Here is a 13,365-nt window from a genome sequence, read left to right as displayed (position 1 = left end):
CTATCTAGATAATGGAAAATAAATATGCTTTTTTAAAGGGCTATCTGTTTAGACGTGGTGAAATAGTAATGTTTTGTACATGCCTTTTTCTATTGTCTGTTTCCTTTGCTGAAGTTTATTGCCACACTTTTCTTGCTGGCTTGGCTGCCCTGGCTAGATTGACCACAAGGTTATCGTCCTTCTCCTCAAAGTGTTTTCTAATGCCTTTAGTCAACTCTCTGTCCTAGAGAGATACCAAACTATCTCTTTCAATCATTCTGCACACCAATGGCGATGGCCTCAGACTGGCGCGCATAACACATTCTCTCCTCAGTTAGCAGCGACATGATCTTATGTTGGCTCTGAACCATCCTCTGGCATGGTAGCTGGGGGCTTGTTCTTAACGTGTTACAGCCCAGTGCTAGTACTGCTACTAAGCTGAAGAGGGGCAACACACAGTTTACGTTTGTCTTTTTTACGTTGACCAATGGGCAAAGAAGTAGGTAGACAGACAAGCAGGTCTGTAGGTAGACAGACAGACAGGTCTGTAGGTAGACAGACGGGCAGGTTAGGTAGACAGACAGAGGCAGGCTGGGAGGTGGACAGGCAGGTAGGGGTGTAGGTTGGTATTACGGCATTCTAACAGTCTGTCATTCACTATTCTATCTGCACAGGAGGAATAGGTGAGAAGAGCTAGGCTGACATCTCCATGGTGATAGAGCTGCTGCACTGGAGAAAGGCGGTTTCGACCTTCATACTATAGAATTGGCCATTGTGTGGGATAGCCGGCCGATTTGAGTAAGAGTACACTCTGTTAGAAGTGGTTATCTGACTGACAGAGCATCATAACAGCCAAGCAGAGAGCCTATCTTGCTGTTTGTTGGTGAGCTGAGGCTGGGGGAGGGGATTACCATACACACATACTGACTGACCCACTATCTGCTTTCCCAGTGTGTGTGTGTGGTAGACAGCTTTAGGGGTGGAGCCACCGTGTGTGTGTCAGTCGGTCAGTCATAGGCATTTTATCAATCCGAAGAATGCTAAGAACGTTCTTGAGAAGAACGTTCTTGCCAAGCGTCTTGCAAGACTGCGAGGACAGAGAACAATCTGAGATGTGTGTGTTCTTGCAATGACTTCTGGGAAATCGGATGCGTTCTCGCTGACCAAGTTACCATCCAATGCATCCTTGATAAAAGGGGCGGATCAAGAACATTTCTGGGTATTTTGGGCGGTAAGATGACGTCAAACGAGTTCGCAAGAACACAAGAATGGAAAAAAACGTGGATTGATAAACAGCCATAAACAAGGCTGACAGACACACACACACTGAGCGCTGGTGTAGTCCTCATGCATGTCTGCAGCCAGCGTGACATTTAGACGGTCTTTAATGTTTAAATGGAGCCATTATTAAATGGCAATCTAATTTTCACTGTTATTTCCAGCCCATAATAACAGTATCAGCAGGCAGAGACTGCGTGTGTGCGTGTGCCTGTGTGTGAGGTAGGGATGGGTATTGAGAACCGGTTCTTGTTTAGAACCGGTTCCCAGTGAACCGATTCCTTGGAATCGTCAGCCAAATTATTTAACGATTCTACTAACGGTTCTCTGTGCCGTTGCGCGCATGTGTGAACTTTTATAGTTTATTCAGACTCCAGCAAACATGGCAACTAAGCAGAAGCGTTCTAAAGTTTGGTTGTATTTCACTAGACAAAATGACAACAACGCCACTTGTAACGCATGTAAAAAGTATATTCCATCGAAGGGAGGAAATAGAACAAATATGAAGAAGCATTTGAACTCAGCATGGAATGAAGTTACTGGAATGTAATGTGTTCGATGCATGCAGCAGCGCAGCTAAGGCCGTGTTCACATTTGGCCGTGTTCACACTTGACTTTTTTGGGGGAAAAAAGCACTGCCTTCAGCGCCTTTTTACATGCAACCCTATGGGAAAAGGAAAAAGGCGGACACCTTTTTAAAAAGCGGACGCCTTTTTAAAAACTTAAAAAAGTGCAGCGCCCAACGCCTTTTTGAGTTCAATTTTCTCAACTTTTCAGAAAAGCACTGGGTGACATCAAGCACCTTTCTGACAGCTGACCAATCAGGACGAAGAGAGTAGGTACGCGTGTACCTTCCCTAGTAACCTTCTACCTTAGTTACCAGGCTATGGCTCCTCAAACGCCAAAGCTAAAGCAAGTAACTGCATTTTATTCACCATAGTATCTAGCTATCAATAAGTAACTAACAGATAATAATGTATGTTATATATTGCTAGGATGTATGATTCCCGTTCAGGTTACAGAATTCTCGCGCTCAAAAGGTGCTATTTCCTGAAAAAAAAGTTGTGTGAACACGGCCTAACGTTCGTGCTTCATCTCCTCAAAAGTGATCACAACCACATGTCACTGTGTGAAGCAATTTGCCTCTATTGTGTATAGTCGATCAAGTGATCTTCTGTGAAGAAGAAGTGTAGAAGTGTAGAAGAAGAGCAACGGAAAATGTAAATGTGTACATACTGTATATGGTGTGCAGCATTATAAAAAATTATATAAAAGAAAATGTATGTAAATAAACCCGTTTGTGCAACAACAACAAAATTCCCTGGGCAATAAGAATCGATAAGAGAATCGATAAGGAATGGAATCGATAACCAGGAATTAATAAGGAATTGGAATTGTTAAAATCTTATCGATACTCATCCCTAGTGTTAGGAGAGCAATTCCTCCTGCTATGGTGGTGGTCCTATGTCCACCTGTTTCGGGACACCTCAAAGCATCTTGATGAGCAGCATCATTCAGGAAACACTGACATGCTCCTTCACAGCATACTCATCACATGAAGCCTCTATATGTCCATGTAGCCTCTATATGTACGTGTAGCCTGCTCCGTAGCCAGTCATTATGCAGTGTGTCCAGGAAGGAGCACACGCATTCGCCCATCTGAAGCACACGATTTAGATTAGGCCCGGCTGCAGCAGCAGCAGCAGCGTTTGAATGTCTTGGTTTTCGCAGTCCGCAGAGCCGTTTCCTTGACAACAGCAAAAGGCTGGCTGTTTGGAGAGTGTGAGAGCTGAGCTGTACAAACAAGAGCTGCTGCTAACTGTGTCACGACTGCTGCATGCCTCCTCTCTCCACCATCCTTCCCGTCTTCTCACTCTCGTTCTCTGTCCCCTCTCTCTTTCTCTCGCATTTAATGCCACCCCTTTTATTTCACACGTTTGTCCTTCTACCAGCACCCTCCCCTCCTCACCATCTGGCGGCCTTAGCCTCTCGGCTTCCTTTCACAGGATTGTTCCCCCTCCCCCCCCCCCCCCCCCTCTCTCTCTCCCCTCTTTCACCCTTTCCTCCGCTGTCCGTTCCACCCCCTCCTTTCCCTTTATCAATTTTTTTTCAATGCCTGTTCCCCCGCCTGTTCCGTTGGACCGATAATCCACTCACGCCGTGTGTGTGTGACCTGTCATCCGTTGCTTGTGGTGCAGGTGTAGAGGCTTGCTGTGGTTCCCCCCTGCAGAAGGTTGGCAGCTTGATCAATAATGTAGATGTTGTTGAGGAGTGTGTGTGTGTGCTCACATACACCATCTTCCCTCTCTCTCTCTCGCGTACATACACCCTCCCCTCTTGCCCTCCCCCCTCCCTCCTTAGAGAAGCCAGTGTCAAGTTCCTCTCCAGAGAGCTAGCCAACAGTAGGGTGGAGGGGGGCAGCTCAGAGACGGCACAGGATGGCTGCATCTTGTCATTAGGCCCAGTCGGATATGACAACCAGGCGCTCCAGTGGTGGGCTTAATGATGCTGCTGGAGAGGGAGACCGCGCAACAGCCGTCTGTCTGTCCTGTCCTTCTGCTCTGCTGTCGGCTAGAGTAGGTCAGTGTTGTTTACTTGTTCTTTCAGGACTGGGCCGGTCGGTCTGTCTTAGCTGCAGTCGGTGAGTGTTGTTGTTACCTAATGCCTGTCCTGTGTGTTCAAGCCTGCCCTGCCTCTTTGCTCGGCCCTGGTCCCTGCCTCTCTGCTCGGCCCTGGTCCCTGCCTCTCTGCTCGGCCCTGGTCCCTGCCTCTCTGCTCGGCCCTGGTGCCTGTCTCTCTGCTCGGCCCTGGTCCCTGCCTCTCTGCTCGGCCCTGGTCCCTGCCTCTCTGCTCGGCCCTGGTCCCTGTCTCTCTGCTCGGCCCTGGTCCCTGCCTCTCTGCTCGGCCCTGGTCCCTGCCTCTCTGCTCGGCCCTGGTCCCTGTCTCTCTGCTCGGCCCTGGTCCCTGCCTCTCTGCTCGGCCCTGGTCCCTGTCTCTCTGCTCGGCCCTGGTCCCTGCCTCTCTGCTCGGCCCTGGTCCCTGCCTCTCTGCTCGGCCCAGGTCCCTGTCTCTCTGCTCGGCCCTGGTCCCTGCCTCTCTGCTCGGCCCTGGTCCCTGCCTCTCTGCTCGGCCCAGGTCCCTGTCTCTCTGCTCGGCCCTGGTCCCTGCCTCTCTGCTCGGCCCTGGTCCCTGCCTCTCTGCTCGGCCCTGGTCTCTGTTCTCCTCTGTGGGCTGCGTGGCCAGGATTCAAACAGTAAGGTCGCTGCCCGTGTCCTGCCCGCCCGCCGGCTCTGATCTGTTCTGTGATAGGCTGACCCGAGCAGCATTGACAGACAGGTGCTCTGTACACCTGGTAAAGACGTGTGTGTGTGTGTGTGCGTGCAGGGGGTATGGGATCTCTGCCCCATCATTCTGAGAAGCAGAGAGGCCTAGTTGGGAACGTGGAGGTTGTTGGTGTAAGCTGATCCCCTGGGGAGCGGGAAGGGGGTGGCTGCAGGGGCACAAGCTTGAACCCAGTATGGGGAGAGTGTGGGGAGAAGACAAACCTATATGGTGCGAGATATACAGATATAGAGAACGAGAGGGAAATATCAAATGAAATAGATAAAGAAGAAGGGGGTGGAGGGGTTGGAAAGAGAAGGGGGCAGTATGTAAAGGGGGGGAAAGAAAAGCTGGATGTGCCCTGAGGGCAGCATTAGAGCCCCCCCGTCTCTCCCTTAATCCCTGATACCCGGTGGCCCACATAAGGCTGCCCACTCACACTAAGCCACGGGCCAGGCTGGCCTGAAACAACACAAGCACACATCCTAAACCTGAAGCCCAGCTCCCACTCAGCAGCCCTGGCTCTCCCTGGCCTGAACCTCCCCCAGCCTGGCTCTCTGGCTGCCTTGCTGGCCTCTCAGCTCCACAGCTGCTCAGAGAGGGGGCTGACGGGCTCTACTGAGGCTCTAGCAGGGCTTTGGAGGCTTGTTGTGTTCTCTCCTCTTATATCCCATGTCCTGTTGATGTTGAAATCCTCTCCATTGGACAAAGGCGTGCTCCAACTCATGAAGATGCGGCGAAGCTTGAATGTTGCAGCTCTGGGCCAGCGAGTCAATGCTGCTCCTTTGTCCTGTCCTGGCTTACTGGATCTGGTTCCTGTCAAGCAGGGGGGGAGGGGAGAGGACAGGCCAGGGCAGGGGTTGACCTCTCCCCTCTGACCTCTTCATGTTTGCTCTAAGCTCCTTTGTGTCGGGTTTGACTCAAATTTCTGCCCCTTTATCAACATGGTCGGATCATATAGCCTACTCTGTCTTGTCTGAACACTGCAGGGTTATGTGTAACACCAGTCACTCAAATGACATGGCTCTGTGTGTGTGTGCGTGTTTGTGTGTGTGCTCCTCCTAAGCCCAGCCTCTGTCTCACCTGAGAGTCAAACTGATCTGAGTTGCATTCATCCGCAGTAGTGTGTTGCCTTCCCAATCTCTGGTGATGCTCAGTCAAAATTAATTAGCCACAATGCTGCCTTTACAAGTCAGTTGATGTAACCCAAACACACATACGCAGACACACAAACACACTAGTGTTGCTTCGCACCATTCTTTTGTTATGTTTTGTCGTACCAGCTTTGTCTGACAATGAATCTTGTCCAACCTGTCCTATAGAACAATGATGTACACAGCTAAAAGAGTATGAATGGGTTAAATATGTGTTTACATTTAGTGCTTTGTGCTGGAGGGAGGGCATGTGAAAGTGAGTGTGTATGAAAGACACAATGGTTTGGAGGAACTGAAGGACCTAGCCTCCAGGGCCGCTGTGGGCCGGATCCAGAGCTGTCTCGGCGCGACACCCTGATATCTGACCTACTAAAAGAACAAAGTTTACAGCCTCTCCCTCCGCTGCCCCCAGAGACCACTCCACCCTCTCTCCCCCAGGCTAGAGGCTGTTTCCAGGGCTTGCCCAGGCTTCCCCCCCTGTCCGGCAGGGCTGGCTGTGTGGTCCTCTCTCCAGCCAGCACTGTGTCAGTGTGCTGGGAGGCTTCCTCCCCGGTATGTTCCGTCCTCCAGGCCTGTGGGCGCTCCCCAGTAGATGAAGGGGCTAGTCATGTGACATCCTGCCCTGCAGGCTCTGCCAAAAGTCTGTGTGTTGTGTAGTGTTGATCCTGCTCTGCCGAGACCAGGATGGACTTCCTGGTTGGTCTGTCCTAATGTTTGCAAACAGACAGTTGAAAGGGGCTGTCTGGTTGACTGTGCTGGTCATCCAGGGTGTGTTTTGTTTGGATGATGTAGTCAATCATTGTCCTCCAGTGTGCCTTTTAGCTAAAGCAGCCTAGCCTATGTTAGCATACCTCATAATTATCCTGGCTCCTGTACTGTGGTCTAACTGGAACTAGCTTTGGTTGGCCCCTCTATGAAGAACTGTATACATCCTTCAGGCACCGAAACCAGAGGAGGGCTTGTGTAGCTTGAGTGGAGAGAGCGAGCGAAGCCCGAGTTGGCCTTCTCTGGTTCTCAGTTGTCCTTTTAAGGTCAGCAGTGTAGCAGTGGGATGTTTACACCAGAGGGGGAGGAAGCTCTCAACACTCAGCTCCACTCATTAATGAAGGCGAATGGTGAACTTCCATTGGTCAGCTTGTTAAGGTTGTTGAATAATTTTGAACTGTTTAAAGATTTGGCCTATATCTATGGGATATAAAGGTGGAAGGCAATTCCTGTGCATAGCTAATTTGAACGAAGCCCTACAGTGATCTCCTCTGGTGTACATGGTCTTCTGACAAACCAGAAGCTGACCCTGTGTTAGCCCAAGCAATGTAATCCACGACTGATATGTCTTGTGCATTGTTTGCTTAGTGTACGGCCGCTTAATCTGTGGTCAGGGGATTTTGTCTGTCTCCCCCCACCCTCTTTCTGTCCCACTGTTTCTTCTAAAGATCAGTGCATGGACTCTTCCTGTGCCTCCTAAACCCCCCCCCCCCTCCCAATCACACATACAAACACACACACCATCACCACAGTCCCCGTGTCTGCCCACCAGAAATACACCAGCGGTATCGTGCAGGCCCATGACTGCTGCCTGCCTGTCCTGCTTTTGTACCCACGTCCTGACACCCAGGCTGGATGGGAAGGCCACCAGTGCCCCTGTCTGTAACATAGTGGTCAGTGTGTGTCACAATAGACACAGTGCTCAGTTTGTGTGTGCATGTGTTAGTGATCCAGTGTTATGGAACAAATGACAGACATGCAGGAATGTGACCGTGGGTTGGACAGCTATAGGCCAGTGGAAAGCCCCTCTGACTACCCCCCAAATCCTGATAAGCCCTTCCCCTTAGACTGGGGGACAGGGGGTAGGGACAGGGACAGGGAGGCCTGCGAAAGGGGACGTGTATGGAGGAGGGGTCGGGGTTTGGGGGGTGAGGGATGGGAGGAGCCCTGACTGCCATCCTGCTAGCAGAGAGAACATGGCTGCAAATTGTCTGTATGGACCTGGACCTGACCACACCTGGCCTAGAACAGAAACACATCCTGAAGTAGAAACACAACCTGAAGTAGAAACACAACCTAAAACAGAAACACAACCTGAAACAGAAACACAACCTGAAACAGAAACACATCCTGAAACAGGAACACATTCTTCCTTTCCTCCACTCTCCATTCCATCCCCCCCCCCATCCCTCTCGGCCTCCCTCCTTCAGGCCAGGCTTCAGTCATGTGAAACACCAGTGTGCAGGTCGCTAACTCCTTTATGTCTCTTCTGTTTTTGCAGGAGCTGGTGGACAGTGCTGCAGCAGCCCTGGTTGGTTCTCCAGCTGGATTTTAACCTCACCTGTCCGTCCCTCCTTACACAGCCATGGAATCGGTAGGTTCTCCTCCCAGCACCCCTGCCCCCTTTCTTGAGCGAGCCAATGCTGCTGAGCCGAACAGAGACTCTGCCACTACTGTTAACAACCTCATAGAGAACGAGTGGATCTGTGCATTGTTGGCTGTGTGTGTGTGTGTGTCAGGGTACGGTAGGGCAGAGCAAACGGTGACATGAGCTAAGCTAGTACCAACAGGCAGCTGTAAAGCCCTGTTTGCAAGGATGGAATGCGTGCAGAGCAGGGCTTAGTGCATGCCCAGGCTCGGCCTTTGTTTAAGGCTTTCTGTGTTTCGGCTACGGTGGCCTTTTGTAGATATAGGTAGGCTATGTAGTGTCTGCACAGTTTGTTGCGTGGTATGGGTCTTTCTGTGTGTGTAAAGAGTGTAAAACTTGCATGTTTGGTGTGTATGTGTCCCTGGGATGGAAAAGTGGGTCACAGTGCGTCTCCCCTCCTCCCCCTCACCTCTCCTTAGCAACAGGAGCTGCTGATGTGCACCTGTGCGTTCCAACCATATCTGCTTATTTTGGAGAGCGAGAAAACTTCTCACAAGACTGTATTTTGTGTGTGTATGTGTGTGTTTTCCCCCCTCGTGATGCCAGTCACATGGTTTCCAGGCACCAAGCTCAGCTAATCAGAATCAGATTTTATTTTTAACCGCTCGTCTAAATCCTCCATTTCATCCAGATTTAGCAGAAAATCTTCTATGTGCCTGGTTTACTTTTCTCTTTCTTGCTTTCATTCATTCTTTCTTTCTTTCTCCCTCTCTCTCTCCTATCTATTTCTCCCTACCAGCCTTGTTCTTTATCTTCTTGGGTTTATGCGGTATTGTTGTGCTGGCTGGCTGTTGAGGGCTGGGGCTGTGTCAGGCAGAGTTGTTGTGTTGGACGGAGCCACAGATGAAAGACTTTCTGCCCCGCTTCTCTCTGCTCATTACCAGCATGGTTCTCTCTCTCTTCCCCCCCCCCCCCTCTTTCTCTCTCCCCCCTTTCTTTTCCTTCTCCCCCTTTTGGAAGCCGGGTATTCCTCTGTGGTATTAGTCTACAACAGTGCTCCGAACAGGCAAGTAGGTCCTGCCAGTCATGTTACATAACTCCCCCATGCTAGTTAGCCTAGCCGGAGACAACTATAGGAGCTTTGTTCCCCTGAACCCCCCCCGCCCCCCTCCCTGTCCCTCCCCCCTCTGGCAAGCCACATGCTAACGCTCAGTTGAAAGACTCTGTGTGCTGTGAACAGGCATGGCTCTGTGGTGGGACAGGGGAGTAGAGAAACTCCACCATTACCCTGCAAAATGGCAGGGCACTCCCGTCCTGTCCAACAGCAGCTGTGGAATGTGAACTCTGCAGTATGAGAAGGAAGGAGGAGGAAAGAGGGAGAGAGTTAGGGGAGCAGAGCTGTTATTGTGCCATCTAGTTACTATATAGCATAGACACTGGGTAGACTGCACAACTCATGTAATGACATGTTTCACTTGATGGTTTGATATTTTGAAGTGACGTCCCAGAATAAACACACACGCACACACACAGACTATTGCAGCAGGGAGAGCCAAGGTTGTATGTGGGCCTGTTGTGCCATTGAAGCAGTGTTCGGAAGTGTGCTGGATCCTGCCAGTGCCTGGGGCATAGGAGACTGGCAGGTAGGTGTGAGAGCAGGCAGGAGGAGCAGCCCTGCTCCTACTGTGAAGAGCAGACACAACCAGGCCTGGCTCCAAGACTCTCTGCTTACTGCTAGGAAAGAAATGGAGGGAGAGAGAGAATGGAAAAACAGTGGAGATCATTGAACACAGTGAGAGCTGGAGTGGAGTACAGATGTCTGGTTTTTAATGAAGCAATGCTCTGCTGCCTGCTGAAGAATAGGCTGCTGCTGTCTACCAGAGAAAGATGAGGTGGTCAGGGTCTACTCCCCCACACACACACACACTCTCTCTCTCTCTTTCTCACACACACACACACACACACAACATACAGAGGGGATTCGGCCATGATGGTGGACAGTAGGGATAGCCGAAATGGCCTAAAAATAAAACCTCAGAGTTTTCCCAAGCAATATCAATTAGCATTTTTTTTTTATTACATTTTTTTAAATTAGAAACACACCAAAAAAGAAAAAATAATTCAAAGGGTCAACAAAAGTGCACACTGTGTGGATTAATAAAGTGGCAACCTAACTACACCTAACTTTTTTTATATAGAGATAAAAGATGCCTTGTGCAAAGAATGATTGGACCCCTGAAGAAAAAAGGTTTTGTAATGCAAAATAACTAAATCAGAAATAAGGTGCTTGCAAATTTTATTTTATTTTTGCACACACTAGTCAACACTAGTCAGTCTACAGGTTCTTTATGATTGAAGCCTTTTGTATAATTACAGAGATTTGAACAAAAATGATGTAGCTAGTTAGAGCCGTCACCATTCGTCCATTTATTGTAAGACAAACAATGCAAACAGGGATGCTAAGCTAAAGAACAAAAAAGAAAGCTGCACGTAGCTTCCAACTTTGTCAACACCCATTTAGAGTGTTGAACTGATACCAGCACAGCGTTGTAGAGCATGGAATCCATGCCCGCTGCATATGTGAATGTCCGTGCTTCCCATGAACTACAGGAGCTCAGGGAAGCAGTGGAGGTTCCACCCAAGTTGAGGTGAAAATACATTTTCATTTTTAAACATTGTCCTAAACGGTACATTCAAATTCATTTATCAGAGAGCCCAGCTATAGTGGACCGACGGTTTTTAAAAGGTGGCAGGTTTGTGTGTCTGGTAATGTTTGCCTATGTTTTTTAGAATAGGGTGTGCTGTAAACTTGTTTTAGCTGTCCATTTTCTACGCCAAGTTCCCACCCAAGGGCCGGGTCCCCAGCCCTCTGTCCTCCACATCTGATCAGATGTGGAGGCCAACATTATAGCTGCAGCAGAGGAACCCACAGAACAACACCAGAGTCTGAAGGGGAGTGAGAGAACCATCTAGCAAAAGAGGATGTGTATATGTTGAGTAGAAAGAGAGGAGAGGCCCTCGAAAAACAACAACAGCTATCCTTGCTGTCCCCTTCCGCCTTCCCTCGATGACACTGTGGTTTTCCCCTGGCTGCTGCCAGATCTCTTTCTTTCTCTTTTTCACCCTCCCTTTCCCTCTCTCTCTGCTCGTCTCTCAGGATCATGATGACTGGGCTGTTTGTGTGGAGCTGGAGATTAGAGAGCTAATGTTGTGTGTAGACACACACTTGCACACAAATACACAAAGACAGAAAGACAGACAGTTACTCTTTCACCCACAAACTAGGTTGAACTCACACACAATAGAACACCTCGGCAGGCCTCATTAGGTCCATGTTTGGGCAGAGCTTCAGTCTCTCCCCCTCTGCTGGACATGGGCTAGTGCTGGCTACTAGTCTGGCTTTCTGGGAGGCCCAGATAGGGCTAACCTTTGCCCTGCCAGTCAGGAGAGCTTCTGGGTTATCACACCCAGGGTGGTTATCTGTAGACGGGCCTGTTGTAGACAGCTCTGGTGTTCTTGAAGGTTACTTGAGAGCAGCTTTCTGCCCTGCTAGGCTACTCTGGACTCTACGGCTGCAGTAATGGCTGTCTTTCAGATTTCTCTCCATCCTCATCGTAATCTCAATTCTGCCTGGTTTTGTGCGCATACATGGATTAATGCCCCCCCCCCCCTCACACACAAAAACACTTTTTTGCAGTCTTGTAGTAGCTATCCATGATTCCCCATCTTTCCCCCGCCTCGCCTCTGGCTGGCCCCTTTCCTAGCCCCAGCCAGCCACAGATATATGACCTTGGTTTTAAGTAGCCCTGCTCACACTCTTCTCTCTCCTTCCTGTCTTTGCTCTGCTCTCTGCCCTCTCTGCTAGTAAGCCTACACCACTCCTGGGATGGTGTGACCTTGTTCTTCACCACTTGGTATGTCTGCATGCCACTCTACCCCCACTGTCTTTCTCTCTCAAACACACACACACCGTTAGGCTAACCAGTTTGTTGTTGCTGTTTGTGGCGATAGGGCCTGGTCTGCTACTGGAGGTGCAAATGTACCAATATCCTTCCCCAAGCTCTCTGCTCTGAACGCAGGGTCATGATGACTTGTGTCACTATCCAGCCTTGTAGGTCCACCCAGCAACTTGTTAGCTCAGCCCAGCAAAAGCTCTCATGCAATCCCTCAGATTTGGAGTGCCTCTGATATACAGTACCAGTCAAAAGTTTGGACACATTTTCCCATGGGAAAATGTGTCCAAACTGGTACTATATTGAGCTTGACAGACATATTGTTTGCATAATTAATTAATTGGTAGCTTGCTGTTTGTTTCTTTTTCTGTGTGTGTGCACCTTTCCCTGTATTTGCTTGGGTGAAAAGCGTATGGTATTTATGGCTTGAGGCGGAGTGGGCACGAACACACACACAGGCAGGGATTGGCAGGTCTGGACTTCTCCACATCCAGGTGTTCCTCAATTAGTGGGCACACAGAGACAGCGGAGCGTTTGTGTGTCTGTGTGTGCACATGTATTCATGTGAAAGGCAGATTGCTCTGCCTCTTAACGTGTGGGTGTGTGTGCCTCCTCTGTTTCAGGCTGATTCTTTTCAGTTGTCCAACTGGCTGGATCCGAGGCTAGGCCCAGGCTTGTATAACGAGCACAACTTGGATTTGAAACAGCCGCTGTATCCTCAGGTCGTCTCCGATCTCTCTCTCTCTCCCCTCTCTTTCTTGTCCTTTCTTTCTTCTCTCCTTTCCCTCTCATCCCATTCTCGGCCTGCTAGAACAGATGATCATCCAGGCAGACAGCTTCATGGTTGTTAGCCTGCTGCTGCTAGGTTGACTTGTGTCAACGGCCTTTAGAAGTCAGAAAGAAATATGGGTGTCATGCATTTTTCATGAAATTAAATTCACTGCCAATTGTGCTGTGAACCTGGCCGCCTTTGTTTACTGGCCCACGTTTGAACCTGCCTTTGTTTATTGGGCCACCCTTATTGTTGAACCCTTAGTGTGCAAATTGTGACGCCACGGTGAGTGTGTTCGCCTGTGCTCTCTGACAGAGCGAGGCCCGAGCCAGAATCCAACCAAGAGAACAGACGAGGTAGCAGATGGGTCTGCCTGGACTTAACCCCCTCCTGCCCAGTTTGTCTGGGGCCAGACATAGGAAGGCCATTGCCTTTGCGACTACTCTAGGCCAAGCCCTGACAGTCAGCCTGCCTATCTCAAAATCATTCTAGGTGAAAGGGATTGTATGGAGGAGAAGTGTTGGTGAACTGGACTGTGTTCAGGCCAGTGTGCAC

General features: G+C 49.7%; 1 protein-coding gene across 2 annotated transcripts in view; it reads left to right on the top strand.

The window, feature by feature from the left end:
- The window catches only part of ankrd11 (ankyrin repeat domain 11), an 88,522-nt gene that overhangs the window by 14,995 nt on the left and 60,162 nt on the right, over positions 1 to 13,365 (top strand). For both annotated transcript variants that reach the window (XM_047041441.1, XM_047041442.1), the window contains exon 2: positions 7,999 to 8,091. The gene's annotated coding sequence lies outside the window, so the exon portion shown is untranslated. The remainder of the gene's footprint in view (positions 1 to 7,998; positions 8,092 to 13,365) is intronic.

The sequence above is a fragment of the Hypomesus transpacificus genome, chromosome 19, assembly GCF_021917145.1.
Source record: "Hypomesus transpacificus isolate Combined female chromosome 19, fHypTra1, whole genome shotgun sequence".
Classification (NCBI taxonomy): Eukaryota; Metazoa; Chordata; class Actinopteri; order Osmeriformes; family Osmeridae; genus Hypomesus; species Hypomesus transpacificus.
The sequence above is the reverse complement of the archived record's forward strand: the minus strand, read 5'-3'. Positions and strand labels throughout refer to the sequence as shown.